A 24,412-nucleotide genomic window follows, 5' to 3' on the forward strand; every position below is an offset into this window, starting at 1 on the left:
ATTTTTCTCTTTAGTATTTATATCCACTTTGACATCTATGTTTATTTTCTTATCAGCCTCACCCAGCACAATGTAAGGAAGGTGAAGGCAGCACTTTTTCTTGTTCATTGCTGCATTCTTAGAATAGCTCCTGGCACAGAGGGGATTCTCAAAAAACATTTTTGGATAAATGGATATAAATATGTGTGTTTGTGTGTGTGTGCATGTGCATACACATACACCTAGATGAATAGACATCTGAATGTGGCATATTTATACTCTCTTCCTGATTGTTTGGTCTGCTGTGCTGAGGCATAAAGGCTGAAAATCTGGATTCTGGAGCAAAAGTACCCAAGACCTAATCTCAACATGCACGGCTGGTTGGTCAACCTCTTGGGCTTCACTTCCTCCTCCATAAAACAGAGTTACAGATAGTGTTTAGCTCATAGGTTTTCTTTTTGTGTGCGAGGATTATATGAGTTAACAGGCAATTAAAGCAGGGCTTGGGTATAGTAAGCAGTAAATAAATATTAGTTAAATATGGGCTTTTAACACAGGCTTTTAGTGACAGATGTACTTGTTGGCAGCCTCATTTGAGTTTGCCGACAAGGGTCAAACCTACAGAGTTAGGGCACTTTGCAGTGCGGAATGTGCTATGTTTATTTACATATTCTTTTGATGGACATTCATCAAGCACTTACTTTGTGCCAGGCATTGTACCATGTGTTCGAGACACGAAAATGAAGAAGCAGATACCTGCTCTCAAGAAGCATTCAATCTACCTAGAGAAACAACACTTTCATTCACATATTAAGTTCTTCATTTATCAGTAAATTTTTAATTTATTCATTCAACATGTGTTTTCAAGCCCTTCTTGCAAACTGCGTTATGTTGGGGACTGAGGATATAATGGTGAATGACAAAAAATACATCTTATGATCTAAAGGAGGAGAGACAAGGAAACAAACACTTTAAAAACCAGCATGATGATAGGGGAGGTGAGGCGGCTACAGCCATACAGGGGGCACACAACTCAGTTATGGGGGCAGCCAGGGAGGCTTTTGAAGGAGTATTTAAACAGAGAACTGAAGGCTATGTAGAAATTAGCCACAAGAAGCAAATGAGGAGATAGGGTTCATGAATGAGGAAAAGCCCGAGCAAAGGCTAGAGATGAATGAGAAAGGGGCTCTTTCAAGAGTCAGGACCCATTTCCATTTCAGAGCAAGGGTTGGAAGGCTGGGGAGGAACACAGAAGCCATGAAGTGTTGCGTGAGCTCTGTTTGGGGTTTGGACCTCATCCTAAGGGGATGAGGAAGTCACTGAGGGTCATGAAAATATCTAATGTGAAATGCTGGAGCTGGTTTATATCAGCTCATGAGAGTTGGCTGTTGTAACTTGAAATTGGCCAGGGTGACAGTATTTGCATCATGAAAACTGGCAGACACTAGAATCAGGGCTGCCCCACTCCCTTGAGAACTGGCTGTTAAACATCTGCCAGCCCTCCACTGGCTTTGACAAAGGTGTCTATAAAGTGCTTGGGGAATACAAAGATGAAGCTACTGATGTTACCTTACTAAGTCAGGGCAGGCTTCCCCAAAGAGGTGATACTGAAGCCAGGTCCTGAAAGATCAGTAGGCATTTGCCAGAGAGGAAAGGGTATCTCAGACTGAACAAACCAAATGAGGAAAAGCCCAAAGGTATGAACATATGGTTTATATTTGGTACAATAAATAGTCCAGAGTGACAATAGTGTGGTGTATGGGGTGGGGTGGGGATGGGAGTTGGGGGTTGCACTTGGAGGGAAAGCAGCAGTGAATGGGGCTGGAGGCAGATTGTGAGAATTCATCAGTTAGGTAAGGGGCTTGGACTCTGTTCTGAGGGTTCTGGGAAGTCATGGAAGCTTGTGAAGCAGAAGTACGATGGGCATTGTAGAGCCCTACATTTTAGAAAGCTTCTTCTGTCTGTGGTTTGGAAAATGGATGGAGGTGGGGGCCAGATGCTGTTCAAAGCCAGCTCATCTTGCATGCTTGTTGCAAATAAGGGGGTTAGGAGTAGATGATATGAAAATCTGTACTTCCCCGCATGTCTTCCATTAGAGCGCTGCAGGAAGACTTGTACTGCCTGGGTCCCAGTAGCCTCCTTTTCAGCAGTTAGTTCACTACTGGTTGCAAAGCATTTTGGGAATCAAGCAAAATTACAGTGAGTCTCATTATAACAGAGCATGTAATGGGGTTATCATCCGCCTGATCTTGGGATCTCCCTTTCACTCAAGTTCTTCCTAGTCAGTCACATGGGGGCCATAGAAACCAAGAGTAGGCACTTTCTAAGCATCAGCCACAAAGGTTCTTTACATGTACCAACATTCAGTTCTCAGAACATATCATTTAACAAATCAGAAAATCAGCAGAGAGATCAAGCAACTTGCTCAAGTTCATACAGCCAGAGAGTGGAAGAGCTGGATTCAAATTCCAGAGGTCATACTATCCTGCCTCTTCCTTTTTAGATATTAAGCTTATTATGTTTTATAAATATAACAGCTTTTTATAAAGTAGGCACTGTTTTTGTTTCTTACTATATAGCCTTTTATGACTATTATTGTTTCCTACTATATAGATGGAGAAACTGAGGCTCAGAGACTGTTTATCATTGCCTGGCATCACACATCCAGTGAGTGGTAGAGCTGGGACTTGAACCCAGGACTGCCTGAGTCTGGAGGCTGAGCACTGAATGTGTACACAGCCCTGCCTCCCAGGAAGTGGCAAGAAAAGATGAGTGAGGGGGAAATTGAAGGGCCCAGTGGGGGCGCTCTCACCTGAGGATGAGAGAACTCTAGCATATGACGTTTGAATCTTGTGTTTTCATAAGGATGAGAATTTTTGTTTTCATAGTTTGGAAATTCCACAATGGGACACAAACATCATGAGCAACAGCTCTGCCCCCAGTCACAGCCAACTCCTCTCTTGGCCAAGACTTCGGTTCTTCCAGGATGTGACAGCAAAACCCTGTCTCAGAGCTGGAGCCTGATGGTGTCAGGGCTCCCCTCTGGGTCTTAGGGAACATGGTTTCAGGGAGTGGTTTCTCTATGCACAAAGAAAACTTCTGTCCAGGACCCAGCTTACTCCATTACCACATCGCCCCTACATCACAGAGTCTGTACAGACCTGTGGTTGATAATAGATATCAAGTGATAGAGCCTGAAATGATGCTCAGTGACCACCATAGGCTAGGGAAGACCTGAGGAGCTGGCATGTCATGAATTAGGCATTGCCTAGTTTTCTGACCAGTGTTACCATCAACTGGTGCTCATGAGTAGCATGTAAGAATGACTCACATTTATCAAGTACTCCTTATGAAGCAGGTGCTGGGCTAAGCATTGTATGCACACTGTTCTTGTTTGTTAGCTGCCATAATGCAATATACCAGAAACGGAATGGCTTTTAAAAGGGGGAATTTAATAAGTTGCTGGTTTATAGTTCTAAGGCATGGAAATGCCTCAATTAAAGCGAGTCTATAAAAATGTCCAAATTAAGGCACCAACAAGAGGTTACCTTCACTCAAGAAAGGCTGATGGTATTCAGGATTTCTCTCTCAACTGAAAAGGCACATAGCGAACATGGAGACATCTACTAGCTTCTTTTCCATGCCTCTTGCTTCACAAAGCTCCCCCAGGGATGTATTCCTTCTTCATCTCCAAAGGTCTCAGGCAGCATGGGTTCTCTGCTTCATGGCTCTGCCGTTCTCAAACTTCTTCTTTTAAAAGATTGCAGTAAACTAATCAAGACCCACCTGGAATGGGTAGAGTCACATCTCCCTCTATTCAAAAGTTCATACCCACAGTTGGGTGATTCACATCTCCATGGAGATAACCTAATCAAGTTTCCAACCCAAATCACTGGACAGGGATTAGGAGAAACGGTTCTTCCCACAAGACAGATCAGGATTAAAACATGGCTTTTCTAGGGCACATAATCCTTTCAAACCAGCACCATCTCATTTAATCCTAAAATAATGCTATGATATGTTTCATTACCCTGGTTTAGAAATGGGGAGACTGAGGGGTTAAGTGGCCTGCTTTCAGACCAAGGCCAGATTTGAACCCAAATGAGACACCTCTGTGCACAAACTGAACACTTGCACCCCTGTGTGGGTGCAGAGAGTAGACTGTAGGACAGCAAGGGTGGAAGTAGAAAGACCAGGTAGGAGGTGATTGCAGTAGCCCAGGTAAGAAAAAATGATTGCTTGGGTTAGCAAAGTATTGTGGAGGTGTTAAGAAGTGGTTGGAGGGTTGGATTCAGGATATATTTTTGAAGGCAAAGCAACAGTGCTTGTTGATGGATTGGATATGAGGCATATGGGAAGGATGTGAACCAACAAGACCAAGATGTTTGGCCTGAGTAACGAAGCGCCTGGTGGTACCATTTGCTGAGTCAGGGGAGTCAAGGGGAGGAGCAGATTTGGGGGCATGTGTCTAGACTTAACTCAGAGGGTCCACTGGACAGCCATTCGGTGACACATATCAGGTGAGAGTTAGGGAGAGAAGATGTAGGTTGGTGGCCATAAGTTTATTGGTGGAATTTAATGCTCTGGGGTGGATGACATCATCAAATGAAGGGCTGTAAATGGAGAAATGAGCTATGGACAGGGCTTTGGAGAATCCAGCATTGAAAGGCCACACTGAGGAGATGTAGCTAACAGAGGGGACTGAGAAGGAAAAAATAGGTGATGACTAAAGAAGGAGGGAGTGATCACGTGGTCATTGCTGCTGAAGGTCAATTAAAACCAGGAGGGATTTAACTCCTGGCTTTAGCCAAGGGTGGTCCATTGTTGACCATACATTGTTCCAGTGGTGATAAACTGCTTAGACCCATTATGTTGACTCACCTTGAATTCTGGGCAAGGATTCCCATGATCATGGAGATTAGTGGTGATGAAACCGACATTTAGAGTCCTAGATCTGGAACCTTCCATCTGCCAGGAGCTGTGTGATCTGGGGACATTTATTAAACCTGTCTGAACTTCACTTTCCTCATCTGTGAAATGGGGCTGACATTGTGGCTTGTCCCATAAGTTGTAGTGAGAGGAGGACTAAATGAAATAATGTGTATAAAATTCCAAATGCCTGGTAGGTCTTAATTTATTCTTATTTTATTATTTCCAGCTCGAGTGGCACCTATATTTCTGAGAAAATTGATATCCTACTTTAGAGCAGAGTTTCATTAATGCCAGAGAATCTGATGGTGAGTTCTTTGAGAGTTGAGACGTTCTTCTTTCTGTGTGCGGCAGGGAGACACAGCACCTAGCTGGAGTAATCTGATCATGTCAATCTCTGATTAAACTTTCAAACAGCGTCTTAATGCCCTCTGGGAAGAGTCATGATCCTCCTCTGGGCCTACAAAGTCCTGCCCACCTCTTCAGCCTCATCTTAAACCACACTCCCCTGGCTTCTTCCTAGCAACAGAGCACTGCACATGCTGTCCCCTCTGCTTTAATCTCCCCTCCTTACCTTCTTCTTCATGTTAATTTATCATCTTTCTTTTCCAGGTCATCGTCACTTCCCCCAGGAAACCCTCCCTGAACTCCTGGACTAAGTAAATTCCTTTGTTAGAAGTTGCCAGAGTCCCACGTGCCTCTCCTTCATATTTCTGATCATACATTCTTGGTTCGAATCTTATTTAATCCCTGATTTCTCCACTAGACTCTAAGAGCCCAAGGGTTCAGATGTCTAGAGCCATTTTCAGAGATTCTAGATCAGTAAGTTTGGGAAGGGGTCTGTCCTGCTAACAAACTCATCAGAGGATCTTGATTACACCAAACTCAGGACCTGTTTTGCTCTCCAATGTTTGCCTTGTCCCTAGCCCAGGGCTGGATACATAACCAGAGAGCAATAAAAATGTGTTGACTGAGTGAATTACCATACTAAGGAGTGGGAATAAATCTTGTCCTTGAAATATAAGAAAGTCATACTTTAAAATCTGAACTGTCTTTCCACTTACTTAATTTTTTAAAATAATAATTTCCTGATAAGACATAAATAACAGCCCTTAAAATAGGTTCCCCGGCTTGGCTCAGCCACTAAGTAGCTGTTGATGGCAGACAAGTTGCTTAAAATGCTGCTTGTCACTATTTACCTCATATGGTTCTCCTGAAGCTCTGGTGTGGTGCTGCGAAGGCCCTTTGAAAGCAAGACCTTGTTTATTATCCATTATTCTCAGTCTTATTAATAACAAGGAGGAACAGGCTGTGTGCCAGAGATAGTTGAGGAGATTTGCGGGTCTGCAGGATTGAGGCCACAGAAAAGAATGAAAAGGACTGAGATTGGTTGAGAAATATTTAAGGGGGGGGTTGGTAGGAGGAGGGGACCAGAGATCATAAAGGCCAGGGGTGCATGTTTACCTCACCAAGCAAAAAGTATGTGGGGGGGGGGGGCTGTTTGTTTCTGAGCTAGGGAAAGGGACCTGAATTAAAGCATCCTGGTGGTTGAATTCTTAGAAGCCACCTGCAGGAAGGAGAAAGAGAATTAAAACCCTCCTTGGCTTGCAGCGTGGAGGGATGCCGGGGGAGGGGGGGTGTCCCCCAGTGCCCTTGGTGCTCCGGAGGCAGCTCTGCGGGCTTGGACGCTGCATCCTGCTTGGCTGCCTCGGGGGGAGGGCAGAGCTGCTGTCGCCGCCTCCGCCTACCAGGCGCCTTCTGCTGCTCAGCACCACCTCGGTTCAGCCACTGAGGGTGGGCAAGCAAGCGCCCAGGTCTGGGTTAAGGAGCAAAGCCGGTAGGGTGCAGAGGGGCCCAAGGAAAAGAGTAGGGCCGCCCAGAGAGGGCTGGGGCTGGGGGCAGCTCTTCCCTGTTAAAGGGGCAGCAGCCCCTCAGCTCAGCCTGCTATCGCCCACTGGGAACGTGGCCCACCGCCACCTCCCAGCTTTCCCAGAGAAGCTGCCAGTCCCAGGTGTAAGGTGGCATCACTGCATCAGAACGTGTCCGGTGGCTGCGCACCATCGGTGGCTCCAGGCACGTCCCTACCTTGCCTCTGCCCGGATGAGGGTGGGGAAGGTCATTTTGACTCAGTGGGAGAGGGTCCTGCAAACTCATCTAACCCATCCTTGGTCTTTAAGGGATGAAAATCCAGTGCCTCTCCTAATACTAGAAGGAAGGACAGGTAGACTCTTCTGTCTGATTTTGTTTTTTTTAATTATTTATTTATCTTTTGTTTGTTTCCTGTCTGATTTTTATATGACCTTACTCTTCAGTCAGTTCTTCTTTCCCGCAACCCCAGACTCTCCTTGCTCTAATGCTAAGTAGCAGCAAAGTTGGTGTTGTCATCACAGTAAGCTGCAAATGAGCCACTCATTTATTCATCATCCATCCATCCATTCAGGCTGTGTCATACCTGGCTGTGTGACCTTGGGTAAATCACTTAACTTCTCTGAGACTCAAGAGACATCAACTGGAAAAGAGAGAGACAAATGACAACATTGAAAGTTTTTCATGAGGTTTAAAGAGAGACTGTGTGGAAAGGGCCCATCATTCAAACGTTCCATCATTCCATCATTCAAACGTTCAACAGATATTTATTGACCTTCTAGGTACCAGAACAGGGCTAGGTGCAGCCCACACAGCGGTTGTGAGACAGAGAAAATTCCTGCCCTTGTGAAGTTTATATTCCAGTGGGGAAGCCAGACTATTAGGAGTAAACAAACATACATTAAAATGGCAGGTGGTGGTAAGTGCTGTGAATAAAGATAATGCAGGGAAAGGGAGAGAGAGTGATGGAGATGGTTATTTTAGGTTGCGAGACCAGGAAAGCCATTCCTACCCTCCTCCCATGCTCTCTGTGGTTTAACGAGATTTCTTTGGGTTTCCCTGGCCCCATTCACAGCTGCTGTGATGAATAAGGCTTCCTTCTTACTCTCAGGATCCCTGGCCTCTAAAGTCGGTTCGGCCCCAGCCAAGAGAAGCAGGTGCAAAGCCCAAATCCCGATGAAGAGTAAGTATTCCCATTTGCCTGTACAGTTGGAAACAGCTGGGCTGCTGAGTCTGTGGGGGGAAGGAGGCTGTGGACAGCTGGACAACTGGACAGCTGGACAAGGAGTGCCGAGGGGAAGCAGGTGTAGCCAGCTTCAGGCCGTGGCCATCTATCTCCTCCTCAGACAGCTTCTGTGGAGGAGAGGAAGTCAGAACAGGCCCTGCTGTCCCTAGATGTCCCCTTCCCCCCAGGTCTCCCTGACTGAAATCTTACCATTAGAGAGGTAATTTTCTGGGCCTCTTCTTTTCCAAGACAGATAATCATGAGAGGCGTAGTGGCTTTCAAAGCGACAGTCAGAGCTCTTACAGTGACCCAGGATGCCTTCCAGGAAATGCAGCCCCCATCCATCATGGGCTGGCTCATAATTTGTGGGACCCAGTGAAAGCCAGAACACGGCCCAGCCACATTAATTGTCATCTCCCTGAAGGGAGAGAATTTCATCTTTATGTGTTGGGTTGAGGGTTGCTCTACAGAGCCTTGTACTTGATAGAGGCCCACTAATTTTTGTTGCTGAATAAATGGATAGTGTTGAATCATGTGGATGTATGGGTCAATTGTCTTCTAACATTATCAGCTACTTACTGTATGTCTGGCACTGAGCTATACTGGTGGTTCTCAACCTCTCCTGCATATGAGAATCACTCAGGAAGCCTTAAAAACCCCAATGCCCAGACCCTACTGGGACTGGTAACATCAGAATCTGTGGGGCCTGGGCCTCTCCGGCTTTTTAAGCTTTCTAGGTGATTCCGATTTTCAGCTCTGCTACACTGGTTCGCTAATGTTGTACATTGGAATCACCTGGGCAGCTTTTTAACAGTTCAGGTGCCCCAGAGCCATTTTCGGAGATTTTCAGATCAGTAAGTTTGGAAAGGTGTCTGTCCTGCTAACAACCTCTTCAAGGATTTTGATTACACCCACATTTGAAAACCCGAATTATCATATTGAACCCTATGATGCGCCTATTTTACAGATTGGAAAGTAGAGACCACGAGAGGTTAGATAGTTTGCACAAGGAATCAGAGATAACTGGCAGAACCAGGATTCCAACCCAGGGCTCCTAACAGTACAGTCTGGGCTCACCCATTAGCTCCCCTCTCTTTCCTTTGTGATGACACCTACGTGTGCCCCAGACGTAGAGGGGGAGGCGGTTATGAAAAATGGAATAAAGATAAAATTAAGGGGTTGCATGTAATATTATATATCATGAAGATGGACAAGTATCACCAGCCCCCTGGTGAGGAAAGATGCCAGAGTGGTGACCTGCCCTTGTCCCTAGGGTCGCTGGACTTCTAAGGGGCAGAACTGGGATTTCCAGCCTGTTCTCTGGACTCCAGATCTGGGCATTTTCCCCTGGCCCTCAGGTCATCCATCTAGTCATCATTGCTTGAGAGCCTACTATGTGCCAGGCACAAGCAACAAAGATTCCAGGAAGCCATTGGTGCTCTGTGACTCACTTGCTAATGCAGAACCTGAGCGTTTTGTGTGGTGAATGAGGAAGGGAGGGAAGGGGTTAAGGTGGCGCACTCCTCTGGTAGGTTTACTGTTTTTCATTGTCAAGTGCAGTTGTGACCACTAGAGGGCGATAAGGGACAAGAGAAAGGAAAGAAATGCTTCACCGCTATCTTCAGGACTGAAGAAAATAATACATAACGTGGTTTTTTTTTTTGTTTTGTTTTTGTGGCTGTGAATTTAAACCAAAAAGGGAGGCTCTAATTCACAGAACAATTGAAGTGAGGCTGCTTTCCCCTGGACTGGCAAGCCTCATGAAAACGTGGGTCTGTCTTGGAGCCACGGCTGACCTTTCTAAATTTAAAAATCAACAGATCAAGGGGAAAAGCAGAGAAGTCTTGGTCTGCCCGAAAAGGGATGTTTATAGCTAATAGGAGGTTTTTTAAAAAGACATTTTTTTAGCTTCCCAGACTTTTACAACATTGACGGGAGTTAACGTTTCGAGAAATGGTATTATGATGAAGCTGCATGCTGAATTAATTTTCCATAAATAAAACCATACGTTTTCATTGATTGCTTTTTCTGCCCCATCTTGGGGTATGTGCTCTCCATTGATGAACATTCTCTCCTCCTCCTCCACCTGCCCCCTCTTCTCTCCATGAACCCTGAAGTCAGACAGACTGGTTCTGTGTCATACCTGGCTGTGTGACCTTGGGTAAATCACTTAACTTCTCTGAGACTCAAGAGACATCAACTGGAAAAGAGAGAGACAAATGACAACATTGAAAGTTTTTCATGAGGTTTAAAGAGAGACTTTGTGGAAAGGGCCCAGCTTGGTGCCTAATGCAGAGCCCTCAATACATGCTTGGGAGTTGGGCTAAAATTGAGAAGCAGGTACACATCTCCTTTGTAACCTCTTTTATCCTTCTCCCTTCCCTAGGTCGTATCTACTTTACCATTATGCAAAAGTTCTCTTGTTGAAAAGACAGCTAGGTCTTTAGTGAGAATTTCCGGTTGCCCCACTCTGAGACCACTACTAATCCCAGGGTTTACCTTCTGGAGGATGCCTGAAGAGGGGCCCAGAAGATTAAATTTCAAATGGCAGGCTTTCAACTTGACACCTAATAATCATTTTAGCTACAACATTTACTGAGCACATATGTGCTAAGCACCATACTGAATGGTTCATATGCATTATCTCCTTTCTTTCTCACCACCACCCTATGAAACAGGGGTGTTATTATGTTCTTAAAGATAGGGAAACAGATCCAGAGAAATTAAGTAGCTTGGTGAGGTCTCAGGGCTGCTAAGAGGCATAACTGAGGTGGATTCAAACACAGGTCTGATGCCAAAGCTTACCATGTAGAAGGGACTCTGGACAAGATATGGGCAGCCTTCACTTTGCTCCAGAGTCACTTCAATAAAAGGTGTAGCATGCTGGGGAGACTAAAAGGAAGGGGAGACCAAGAAACCCGGAAAGACTTTCTGGAAGTGCTGGCATTTGAGAGGCACCTTGAGGACCAGTCAGGGTTCCAACAGGCGGGGATGAGAAGCGATGAGGACGTTAGAGGCAGAAGACCCATGGAGAGCAGAGGCAAGGAGGCTGGAAAGGTCGGGGGCTGTTTTGGGGACACGATGTGTCCGGTAATGGACCATGATGCCAAGTAGGTGCTGTCTGCCATTTGTATGTTTCAGAGGAGGAAACTGAGACCAGAGAGGGTACTTAATGAGGCCAAGGTCATGCAGCTAAGTGGCAGAACTGGATTTGACGTGCTATCTGCCTGGCTCCAGAACGTCTTCATGGGGAGATTCCTTTTGGAGCAGTCACTATCTAAGGGGAAGGCTGGAGTACCTGTGGTTCCTGGGCTCCGCAGCCCAGCTATGGCAGACCCAGCATAACCTCCCTCCTCCCCCACTACCTGGAAATAAGGCGGTGGGGGGGGGGGGGGTTCGGTGGTGACACGATCTGGAGTGGGGGGAGAACAGTGAGAAATAGGACAAATTTCACATTCTAAGATAACTACAGAAACTGTGCCTTTGCACCACGCCCACCTTTCGATGAGGTTACTATCTTGAGTTCTTTTGCGTTTAATAATGATAGCTCATTAACCGTGTGCCAGACACTTGAACAATAACGAGGCATGAGGTTGGTCTAGAAATTTGTCTGAGGTAACGGAGCAAACAAGTGGTTGGTGGAAGATTCAAACCCAGACTGTGCTTCTCGCCACGATACCATTCCCCTCTCTTTAAGCCGCATCCTGCTTCTCAGAAGAGCGCCACAAGGGTCACAGGGGGGCTCACATGTGGCCAGTGGGGACCCTGAGGCTTAGGAAGTCTGAATGGCTGGTGATGGGTGGGACCAGCACACGAGGCCGCAGTCCTGCATCCCCCTCCAGTGTCCTCTCTGCTATCCCACGCCCTGGGTCTCCCAGCAGCCACCCCTTCCTCAGTCTGACCCCTCCACGGCAGCAATGGACCCTGAATGTCCCCAGCATTGCTGCCACAGCCAAGGGCATGGCCTCAGCTCCTGCCACCAGAGAACTTTCCCTTTTGTAGGGCAAGAACTCCAGGCCACTGGAGCATTACATTAGTTTTCATGAGTTTTAGAATCAGTGGAATCGTGGCTGGGTTCACATCAGAGACCAGAAAGTGCCTTGGTGGTGGAGGGGGGATGTGCAGGGCCTGGGGCAATACCCACAGATGGCTGGGGACTGCTGGTGGCACAGAGAGAAATCACCTTTAGAGGAGAGCAGGGAAGAGGGGCTCCAGAGGGGATTCACCCCTGTGGATTTAAGGGGAATCACCAAGGTAGAGTGAGAACGAAAATTCACCTCGATGTGTCTCAGAAAAGAGCATGTTCATCCATCCGTCCATCCATCCATCCATCCGTCCATCCATCCATCCATCCGTCCATCCATCCATCCATCCGTCCGTCCATCCATCCATCCATCCATCCATCTACCCATCCATCCATTCAGCAGGTACACACTGAGCACTTATTATATACCAGCAGTGTTCTAGGCAGTAGAGAAATAGCACTGAGAAATAAAAGCTCATTAACCAAACAAACAAACAAACAAAAAACCCAGACAAAATCCCTTCCATTATGGAGCCCCCATTCTACTGGTGATGTTGGAGAAGGTTAACAGGCCAAAAACACCCCAGATATATAAGAAGTTGGAGGATGAAGACAAGTGCCATGGATAAAACAAACCCAGATAGGCAGATATCCAGAGAATGCAGATCCTCAGAGAACCCGGGTGTTTACTCAGAGAACCCAGGTCAAATGCAAGTTCCAAGAGAGGACTCAGGGGGAACGAAGGGTCATTATCACTGAGCTGCCAGGAAAGGGGATTCGCCCAGGAACAGGGCATACCTCACAAGGGAGGGTGTGAGGGCAGCACTTCCATCACCATCTCAGAAGTCACGGCCAGAAGGGAAACGCGTCCAGGCACTGTGGGCTGCCCTGGAGACTCGGCTTCTCACCCTGTGTTGTGGAGGAGGTCAGCCTCGCCCTGACTTTCACTGAAATGGCTGCCATTCTGGGGCTGGGTGTCCCTGAGACAGGGATTGAGACACGAACTGTGACTCTAAGCCATTCACATTGCCACGTGTTAACCATGGCCCCGGTGCCTGGGCTGAACCTGCGTCGGCCAGCCTTGTGTTCAGAGCCCACAGATTACTACCACTTTCCTGATCTCCCTGGAGACCCAAGAAACAGAGATCTATGAGAGAGTGGCCTTCACTTCGGAAGCGTAAGTGATCCTGGGGGATCCCTATGAAGATATTTCTGTACCTGTTTACTTAAACAATGTCGTTCAAAAGGGTTTCTGGAGTATCTTCCGTTTACACATACAGCGTGAATAAGACAAACACGGTCCCCACCCTCATGTGGCAAGCAGTCTAGCGATGGACACTCATAAGAAATAGGTGGTTGTATATGGGGCCACAGGAGGGGAAATAGGGGGTGTTTGGGGAGACACTTAAAGACGGGTGGGGGGTAGTCAAGAATGCTTCCTGCAGGAATAACGTCCAGCCGGAAGGAGGCCCTGGATGAAAAGGAGTGGGAAGGGCACTAGATCCCAGGGGATGGCAGGGGCAAGCCTGGAGCTGAGAGGGAATGGTGCACACATCTGGAGGCCACACCCACAGGGCCAGGCAGCCGGAGCTCAGGCAAGGCCTCAGCACCATGCAGGGGTGTGGACTTATCTGGAAGGCCAGGAGGAGTCACTGAAGAGTCTTAGGCAGAGTGATAATACTCACATCTGCATTTTACAAAGTCCTTACAGAACAGAGAGAGTCCTTACATCTCTGGAGGAGGATCCAGAGATGGGACCAGAAAGCTATCCGGTATGTTCTCCAAGAGAACTCTTGACAGAGGGAGACACTCAGCATGTCAGTATCGGGCTACTGCGTGTACCCTGGAAATCTTCAGGCTATGACCTGGGAGGGGAGGATGCTTGGGGGAGAGAAGGAGATGAGTTAAGGGGACTGGGCCTGCTGAATTTGAGAACCCTGTGAGTCATTTAAAAGGAGGCTGGTCTCCAGCCCTGGAAAGAAATCTGGGTTGGAAACGTGCATTTCGGACTCATTAGGTCTGGATGGTAACAGATGTTGTGGGGTTGGCCCAGGGAGGGGTGTTCTCTCTGAGTTTTAATATTGCGAAGTGATCCAAAAACTCTTTCTATTAAAGTTGGAGATGTGTGCGAACATTCCTGCTGTTACAGGAACCTTGAATCCTCTGCCATTTAATTTCCATGCCCAGGTTCTCCTGTCTGAGAAGCCACTGGCCACGTGGAGGAGAAAACCTGGAATCTCTTGGGTGTTAGCTCCCTTCCTGAGACCCTAGGGTGCTTCGTCAGCTTTTGATATTTAACGCGTCACTGGTCGCCCACCCGGCTGAATCAGTCCTGATAAACCCTTCCGGGAAGGACAACCGAGCGCTCCAGCAGGCAGCACCACCCTCCTGTCAAAAGGGAGGAGGGAGGGGAGGGGAGCGGTGGGGAGGGGGCGCTGGGCAGACTTACTCCTCCGTGAAGTCGTCAAAAAAAAAAAAAAAGCATTTGCTGGCTTGACACTGGTAGTAGTGGCACATTTGTCTTTTTAAGATGTCTTTCTTGGGCCACTTTAAAAATAATAACAGCTAACATTGACAGAGTACTCACTATAGACCAGACAACGTGCTAAGCATTTTACCTGCATCGCCTCAGGCCATCCTGGCAGGCAGGCCGTGTGGATATTCCCATTTTACTAAAGAAGGTGCGGAGCCTTGGGGCAAGTTCAGAAGCTTGCACGAGGTCGTGCAGTTTGTAAGTAGCGGGGCCAGCAGGCGTACCAGGCCGGCTGACAGTCCCACGTTCGTCACCGCCCAGCTGTGCCGCACACGTTCATTCATTAGCACCCAGGCGCCCCGATGAATGGGAGTTGCATTCCTAGCTGGTCCCCCGCCCCCAGCTGGCTTAACTCCCCACTTTCTCAGTTCCCCTCGCCTGTAAGTTGGGGGCGTTTAATGACCGGGGAGCCTTGGCTCAGTGAACACGTGCAGCGTCTGCGGGCAGACTTGTGTTTTGCCAAGATGGCCGCGTCCGTCTGTCTCCTGCCCCACGTGCTCTCCTTCCGTGCGCCGCTGACCTCCTCCACTGAGCGTCGGCCTCAGGTGCCTGCCTTCCTGGTGCAGCAGGGTGCAGATGTGTAACCGCCTTGACCGGTCGAATGAGATGAAAGACTCCGGCCCTTAGGCTCCGTCCGCAATATGCGCCTTGAAAGCTAAGCGCTGACGGGATGCGGTCCGGTTACCCTGTGTTTACGGGGCTGGAGGGAGTCCATGGGGAGGCTCTTCAGTTACAGGGAGATGCCTGAGAAGCCCTGGTGGTCTCAGCCCCCAGCAAACGGCTAGTGGGGGAGGCTGCAGAGAACTCTGTCCCCAGCCTTTCAGCCGCCCAGCTAATGCTGAGAGGAGCTGAGAGGAGCTGAGAAGGGCTGTCCCCAGCAAAATAAGAGCTGTTTTAAGGGTCTGGGGTCTTGGAGTGGTTTACAATGCAGCACTAGATAACTGGAACAGTTCCCAATAAATCCCTGTGGCTCTTATTACCTCTTTCTGGATGTGCGCTGTCGCTGATTCCAGCAGGGCCCTGTGAATCAGGGGGGGATGTCCTGAGATGGAATGTGTTTGGTCCAGGAAAATCCAAAATGTAGGTCAACTACAACTGCTGTTTGGGAGCTAATGAGGGGCTATAATGGCTAACCTGATTGTTTCACACCAGATGCTTTGAAAATGTTCAAATGAGGGACAACCAGAAGGAAATTCTTACATGTGGCAGCGCAGGGAGGGAAGACTTTCTCCCTCACTTCTTTCGTCCCTTATCTCTTCTCTGTGAAGCCCCTGTAATCTATGGTAAAAACACATCCTTTGGGAGATCACACCACTTTCCCCAACACTTTCATCTCAATGATGTCATTATAGCCATGCCGTTTACCTCCAGAATGGACGAGGGCAGGAATATTCACCCACATTTCTGCTGAGTAGCTGAGGCACAGTGAAGAGAGGTGACAAAATTCAAGCTCGTACAGCTGGTCAGGGGCAGAGCCCAGAGAGTAAACTTTCCCTGAGTTCAAATCCTGACTCTGTGACCTTAGGTAAGCAACTTCTCTGTGCCTCAGTTTTCTCATTTGTAAAAGAAGGATGAAGACGGTACTTGTTTAGAGTGTTGTGGAGAGGACTGAATCAGATAATTCATGAGACGTGCTTAGCCTGCAGAAAAAGCTACTTCAGTGGGTGTGTTGGGGCTTCAGCTCAGATAGTCTGAGCACACACTCCACACTGGTGAGCCCAAGTCTTGGAAATCCCACCAATCCCCCAGAAGGAGGACAGATATCTATCATCCAGGGACTTCCATCTATACCTAGAGGGTGTTCTTTGGAGTCCTACCTGGCCGTCCTTTCCTGTCACCGTGCCTTGGATATGTGATGCCCTGAACTGAGTACAGCTCTGTCCCCTCCTTTTTTATTAGAGCAGCCCAAGATTACACTGGCGTTTTTGGCAGTCCAGCACGCTGCTGACTCATCCTGAGCCTGCAGTCAAAAACCTGAGTGTTTCTGCCACAGGTGCTCAGGTTAAGCTGCATTCGTTCCCATCTAGGATTGGTGCAGTTGGAGATGTACAAAACCGGACTGCAGAGTTGTCTACCTTGTTAGATTTTGCTTCATTTTTCAGCCTGTCTGGAGTGACCCTGAATCCTTTCAATATATCTTCCCTTTGTCTTAAATTTATTTTAGTGACTTACTGTTTCTTATAATACAAAAAGCAAGCCATAGACGGACTTCTGTAAGGCCAACGTGTAGGAAAAAAGGAGGGGTGGCACAGATGACATGATAGGCTGCAGAAAAGGCAAGTCAATGCCCGGTGCTCCTTGCCAGCACCCCACACCCAAGCCTGGGGCAGACGTTACAGTTCATCACAACGCTTGTTTCTGCCAAGTCTGGACATGGCCTCGGTTTTGATCTGCTGCCACCTGGATGGAACAGAGCTGAGAAAAGAGGATAGAGAGCCGCGAGGACAGTGACTGTTTTCTAAGAGGACACTGGCATAATTAATCAGGCTTCTAGCATAATGGTTGTTCAGATGGTTCCTTATCCCCCTCAATGTACTGCCATCTAACCCACATTTTTTTCCAGCTTGCCCACAAGGATAAAATTGTATCTTTGTGATGTCTGATTTCTTCTTGGACTACAAATTTTCTCAGTGGTCCCAGCACTTGATTCTCCTTGTCTAGCAATATTATGCTTGGTGCTTGCTGGTCGCTGGGTGTTCTGTGGGCCCCAGAGCGGGTAGGTGGGTCAGAGTGGACTGAACACAGTTGCAGAGCCTAAAGGCCACCACTTCTGCACTCAGGAGGGACCTTTCCACCCAAAGCCTACTGCTTAGCCCAGGAACACGTGGCACACTCACATGGCCACCGGCAGCTCTGTGATTCCCTGGCGTCTGGAGGTTGTGGAAGGACAGTGCCAACTCGGGTGGAGGCCCAGCCACCTCCAATGATTTGGGTCCTCCAAATTACGTCCTAATTGATTCCTATTTGGCCCCTGTCATCCTCACCCAGGGACACCTTTCTAGGCTCAAAACAGGAAGCTTCGCTCTTATTCCTCTTGTGTTCTCTCAAATAGATTGTTCCTGTACACAGGTGTATTCACCTATGCCTAAGATTCAGAGCCCAGAGGTTAACCATTCACTTTTTTTCTTTCCCTCTGCTTTCTTTTATGTCACCCCTCCTTCCAGTTGCAGACCACAGGCCAAGCAAACATGGGAGGGGCCTGGCAGTGTGATGAAATGCCCGAATCAAGAAATACGTTGGTTAATATATTGGAAATGCTGTCCCACTACATAAATATAACAGAAACTGGCTCAAGCTAGTCTAAGCAAAATAGGGGAGAATTATGTAAGAACATAATTTTGGGAACTCAGTGGGGTGAAATAGCTGGTTGTCACACAGGAGGGGACCAGGACAGAGCAGGAGAAGGAGAAAGGTGCTCTCACTCTGTCCCTCTTCTTTGGGTCACACGATCTCTCATCTCTGCCTCTTTCTCTTTTCTACTTCAGTCCTCCCTCCCCTCGCGCCCTACCCCCATGCTCCTACACGGGCATTGGCGGATGTATGGATGGATACCCAGTCTTGCCTGTAACCCACATGTGGACTTTGTACCAATTAGGAAAACTTCCCCTTCACTAAAATATGTTACTACCATCTGCCAGAACATTGTATTACAAACATACACATACTTGCCTGTCATGTGGGAGACCTGGGTTCAGTTCCTGGCCCATGCACCCTAAAAATAAATAAATAAATAAATAACAAAAAATGAAAAAATATACACATAAGTGAGGACCGTGAATGTGAATATCTTCCCCAAGAGTGGTTCTGTCAACAACCAGAATGCTTTCACCTGGGGGCTGTGAGGATGCCCTGGAACCTTGGCCTCTGCTTATCCTCAGGAGCAGCCAGCAGAGCAGAGCCAATGCTCTTGAGTCTTAACATCCCAAAAAGAAAGGCCTCACTTTCCCAGTGGAGGGGGGTGTGTGTCTACCTGTGGTTCCGTCACCTGTTGGCAGGGAGCCGCCTTCACCAGGACAACTGATCTTCAGAGAAGTGGTTGGACAGACACCCTCAGGTTATCTTTAGCAAATCCCTCCATAGTTTTCTTTGTGTTGGAGAAGCCGTAGGTTAATAGAAAAATCATGCAGAGGATACAGTGTTCCCATATCTCCCTGCCCCTTGTTATTAACAGTTTGCATTAGTGTGTCTTTGTTAGAATTGTTGAAAGACTATGTGACTATTATAATTGTACCAGAACTGTTGCCCATAGTTTACATTAGGGTTCACTGTGTTGTACAGTCTTATATTTAGAAAAAAATTTCCTCTAGTAACGTATAAAACTCCAGAATTTCCCCATTTAGCCACATTCAAATAAATAATTCAGTGTTAGTTAAACACACAAGATTGTGCTACCATCACCCCAGACAGAAACTCTGTACCAATTAACCATTAACTTCCCCTTCCCTACCCCTAACCAGCCCTTGGTAACCTGTAGTATAGTTTCTGACTCTATGGACTGGCTTTACAGCAGTGAGATCATGCAATATTTGTCCCTCTGTGTCTGGCTTATTTCATGCAACGTGATGTCTTCAGGCTTCATCCATGTAGTCACATGTATCAGAACTTCATTCCTTTTCATGGCTAAATAATGTCACTGTATGTACATACTCCATTTTGTTTATTCATTCATCACTTAATGGACTTAGGTTGCTTCCATCTTTTAGCAAGTGTGAATAATGCCATTATGAACATTAGTCTGCAAATACCTGTTTGAATCCTTGCTTTCAGTTATTTTGGGTATATACCTGGAAGTGGGATTGCCAGGTTATAATTCTGTGCTTCGCTTTTTGAGGAACTCCCAAACTCTGTTCTGTAGCGGCTGCACCATTTAACATACCCAGCAGCAAGGAACGAGTGTTCCTGTTTATCCATAGCCTCTCTAATACTGGTCTTTTTTTTTTTTTAAATAGTAACCATTATAGTGGGTATGAAATGGTGTCTCATAGTTTTGAACAAATTCCCCAATTTTAACATTTCATTTAGAATACTGAATTAATAAAACCAAGGATAATAGTTCTTTCGCAGGACTTTTTTTAGAAGCACCTGGTAGCTCCTTCTGCGGCTGACTGCTCTGCACATCACCTAAGATGTTACTATTTCCTATTGTTACTTAACAGCGTGTGTATCTGCCAAGATGTCACTTTCTTGGTAAACCATCTGCAGGAAGCAGATGGTTCACTCAGCCAAGTAAATGAAGAGAATTTAATGAGGGGACTTTTTCCAAAGGTGAGCGCAGGTTTACCTTCAACAAGGGAAATTGAAGCACACTGGAGCTTGCAGCAGCTGGAGGTGGGTCCCTCTGCTGGGTCTCACTGAGCTGGGGAAGAGCAAGTTACTTAGGTCTGGAGAAAGTGGGGGTCACAGTAGGGAGTTACAGAAGAGGGGGACTGGCTGGACCTGCGAGTTTAGATGGAGGGAGGCAGCCAACCTGGGCCACTCAGGGAGCTGAGCAAATAGGCACCTTGATCTGCTCTGTAGTCTCCTGCCGGTGCCTTGATGGGCTGGCCGGAAGGCTCAAGAGAACCTGGTGAAACAGACCTAAGTGCCAGCTTCCTTTGGGCGCAAAGGAGGATGGAGGGAGGTGGAGTGGATCTGGGAGACACAAAAGGAGGCTATGCAGCACATCCACAAAGCCCTTCTGCACTGTGTCCTCACAACCACCTCCCTACCCCGCAGATCTCTGCACTGCCCCATCATAATGCTCATTCTAAGTTACCGTAGAGCATAAGCCTCGCGGTGGTGAGGACTGTGTCTGACGTGTTCAGTGCTCTCTGCCCGGTGCTTCCACAGTGCCTCGTTTGTGGTGGTATGTGACAGAGCTTGCAGAATGAATGGGCTTATATGTCTGGTGTCTCCATGTGGACTGTATATCTTTGGAAGCAGTGAATCTCCCAGCATCCTGGTCGGACCTAGAGGGGACTATTTAGCGAATAGATGAATGTATGAAAGGATGAATCTTTAAGGTTGGACATCTTGAAAATACATGACTGTCAATCTCATGGTGCCGAGTTTATGTCAGGATTCAACACCAGCTTTATTAAATTCAGCGAGACCTTCCCCAGGGGCATGGTAGCATGTGTATCAGTCATTTTCTCCTGCCTGGCACCCACATCACCTTGGTCTGTTAGCAACCTCTCCATTTCCCTCAAAAGCAGCCTGGAGATGGTCCGTTTTGGTGACCTACCCCTGTCAAGGGGTGAACCGTGACCAAGGCTGGACAATTAGACCCTCCCTGGGAATTAGCCTCTCAGGCAGTGAGTTGTAGGAAATGTGCCTCTTCTTCTCTCCCTCCTTTTTTTACTTACTTAACTTAAGCGAGTTTCTTGCTTGCATGCAGGGAACTTACACACTCAGACACCAGGAGGAGTATTTCCAGACTTATCAGGCAACACGTGTGGTTAAGTTTTGGGCTTTGCAGCTACACTGCTAGGATTCCAGCTCAGCCATTTCTTAGCTGTGTGACCTTAGGCAAGTTACTTATCCTCGCTCTGCCTCATTTCCCTGATCTTTAAAATGGCAGGACTAAATAAATTAAAACATGTAAACCCTTTTAAAACAGTGCCTGCCATACGGTAAGCACTCAGTCTCATCAGGGTCCCAACCACACAAGCAACTTGAGAGAAAAGAAAAGTATTTGAACAAAGGAGAAAAGAAATTCACAGGTCATGGAATGAGTTAAATGATTTCTTAAAGCTTTACTTGTGTCTTCCCTCCTACTCTGACGTGCAAAGGCATAGAGAAAAAAATGGATCGGGAGCCGTTTCTATAGCGGGTGTTCAAATATGTGCTGATGCCTTCGTATTTTTCAAGAAAATCCAGAGGCCGAGAACTGTCTCTGGTGTTCTGGAAAAGTTCGTGGGTTCTTGGCCCCAAATAAGCTTAGTTCTCTACAGCTTCCCACAAGGAAATTAAATTTTCAGGTCCTGCATAAAAGTTTAGTTATCACTAAAATAATCACTGGTGCTGTCACTATAGGTCGCAGTGGGCCGATGGGAGGATGGGATTTGACACAATGAAAAACATCCCTCCGCGGGTCCTCCCTCTCAGATGCGCGCACACACACACACACACACACACACACACACACACACACACACATTACCTCACACACATGTACCAGTGCAACCACACACATGCACAGCCACACCTATCCATACCCAAAGGGTTAGGCTTTCCCAGGAATGGTTATCATCCCAAGTGATATTAGCTTATAAAAAAAATCAATCTAACCAGCTTTTATTGATTGCCTTCTTAGTCCAAGCCAAGCAATGGGAAGGAGGGAGAAAGGAGTACTATAAGCATGATTATGTCTTGGTTTACTTTCTAGGAGATTCTAAAACAATGTATTAGGAGACAGAGAGCCAACCAACAGCTAATACAAGGTAGGCTGTGATAAGGCTTATGTAAGCAGTTTAAAAATTGTATAAGTTTGCTTTCTTTAATTAATTATTAATTGAGTTAATTATATTTTGGGGGGGGTACGTGGTCCGAGAATCGAACCCAGGTCTCCCTCATGAAAGGTGAGCATTTTACCACTGAACCACCCGTGCACCCTAAGTTATTTTAAAAATATGTTTCCGTGCCTTCCATGGAGGAGACTCAGGTTCGATTCCCAGAACATGCACCAAAAAAAAAAAAAAAACAAACACAATTGTGGTTCTGGAGTAGTTTCGTAGGTTCTCAGTGTAGTTTCGAAGTCATCCAGTCTTGTTCTGCCTTAGTCTTGATTTGAGTACTGGATTAGCTGTGTACGAGTTGTGAAACTCTTTCTCAGCCTGGGTCTTCTAGTCTGCAACTGGATGTTAATATCACCAACCTGTGTTTGTTAAGATTGCGTTCTGCTGTAAATAACAGGTCTGGCAGCCAGGCCTTAGCCAAATAGGAACTTATTTTTCTCATGTAACAAGTAGTTCATAGGTAGGCAGTTCAGGGTTGGCCCTGTTGCTGAAGGGACTCATTGAGGTCCCAGGTTTCTTGTCTTCCAAGCACCGTAAGTGTGTGGCTGTAGCCTCAGGGCCAGACACTGATGGCCCCAGAACCAGGTACAACCAAAGGGAAAGGGCAAAATGGCAAGAGGGTGAAGAGACGAGCCAGCAGCACCTGTCCTGAGAGCCCCACTTGGTGACCTCATCTTATACCACACTGGTCAGAACTGTTCCCAGTGACCAAACTCTAACTGCAAAGGGAGCCAGGATAAAAGGTATTTTAACTGGATATAGTGTTGCCTCAAACAATTTGAGGTTATACAAGAAAAGAAGAAGGGGAGACCCCAACACGTCTCCCCCACTGTCTTGGGGAGTCATTGAGAGGATTCCCTGATAACAATTCACATCAAACTCTTGGTTTCATACCTATGTGTGGCAACTGTTATTACTGAGACTTCCCCCAATGTCTTCTCAGGAACCCCTACAAGTGAGAAATGGAGACCTTCACCGTCCTGGGAGTCCTCTTGGTGCCACCACTGTATGCTGAGTCTGATTTATGCTCGTGACTCAGGGAATCTCCTCTCCTCTTCCCTCACCAGTCTGTCCTCAAGAGTCTCACCTGCTCATTTGAAACCCTGGAACATGAAATGACTATATCTCTCCAATGCAATGTAACATAACTTTCCTACTGTAACTAAATATTTTTCTGTGTACTTATTTTTTTCTCCTTTCTAGGTTTTAATTTCTTGAGGGCAGGAATTATGTTTTACTTCTACATCCCTGCCTCAAAGCTTTTGTACTGATTCTTACCTAGAGTAGATGCTCATGTTGAATAGATTATAGGGTTTTCTGAGATATTTTTTATTTAAAAAAATAAGATTTTTTAAATAGGATTAAAGCCAGTAGGATTGGGGATGTGGTGTGCCAGGGATTTCCTTGTGTATGTGCAATAATAAATCATGCTCTTGTGGGAGAAAGATCAAAGGTGACAGTGGCGTTATACAGAGAAGGTAGGGTTTAACAAACGAGTATGATTGCTGAATCATTATATTGACATTTCTTTTAGTCTCCAGTACTTCAGAGCAGCTAGAAGTAAAAACCTAAAATTGTGGGTTTGTAACCCATACCAAACACTGAAATCTTTTCTACAACTAATGTGGCAATGTGCTTTGAAATGTATTGCATTTTTGTACATGTGCTATTTTTCACAAAAAAGAAAAAATATCAATTGTGATGATAAAAAAATAGTCCTTCTAGCCTCCAATCTTCTGGAGCAGCTAGAAGGAAAAATCTGAGAGGATGGTATGGTAGCCCATGACAAACTCTGGGATCTGTCCTGTAACTACTTGTTGAAGAGTGCTTCTTTCTTTGCTTTGTATATATGTTATATTATACAATAAAAATAAAAAAAATCATGCCCTTTTGGGCATTTGCTGTCCTATTTACATTGTTTTTCAAAACTAAGACAGCCAAAGTATGGTCAAGAAAAATCACACATGGTGACCTTCAGTAAAGGGGAGGTGAAAGGTAAAGTTTAGAAAGCCTAATAAGAATTAAGTGTTCATTCATTCATTCATTCATTCATCTGTTCTTCATTCTACCAATCTAACACCTGCTGTATGCTAGACACAGTTCTGAGTATGAATATCTTGCTCCTGTGTTACTTCCCGCAACGTCTTCCCACCTTGAGATAAGATGAGTTCCTTTGCTCAGCAAAACTCACTTTCTTCAGGTTCTGACTCAAGGGGACTTCCTTCAGCCCATCAATTTCAAAACCATTCCCTAAACTTGATTCAGCCATTGCTTTCAAGGGGACTCCTGCCAAATAATTAAGAAAGAAGAACATAGAGCAAGACTATTGTAGGTGGGGAAGCCCCATACTTACCCACCCC

General features: G+C 46.5%; 1 long non-coding RNA gene across 2 annotated transcripts; it reads left to right on the plus strand.

The window, feature by feature from the left end:
- The first annotated feature begins 19,745 nt into the window (after window positions 1–19,745).
- Window positions 19,746–23,259, plus strand: LOC143664562 (uncharacterized). Of its 2 annotated transcripts, none has more exons than XR_013166513.1 (3): window positions 19,746–19,821; window positions 21,923–21,977; window positions 22,996–23,259. It is a non-coding gene; the product is annotated as an uncharacterized LOC143664562 (long non-coding RNA). The 2 variants fall into 2 exon arrangements; XR_013166512.1 differs by lacking the exon at window positions 19,746–19,821 and adding an exon at window positions 20,333–20,401.
- The last annotated feature ends 1,153 nt before the right edge of the window (window positions 23,260–24,412 follow it).

Source organism: Tamandua tetradactyla, chromosome 20, assembly GCF_023851605.1.
Source record: "Tamandua tetradactyla isolate mTamTet1 chromosome 20, mTamTet1.pri, whole genome shotgun sequence".
Classification (NCBI taxonomy): Eukaryota; Metazoa; Chordata; class Mammalia; order Pilosa; family Myrmecophagidae; genus Tamandua; species Tamandua tetradactyla.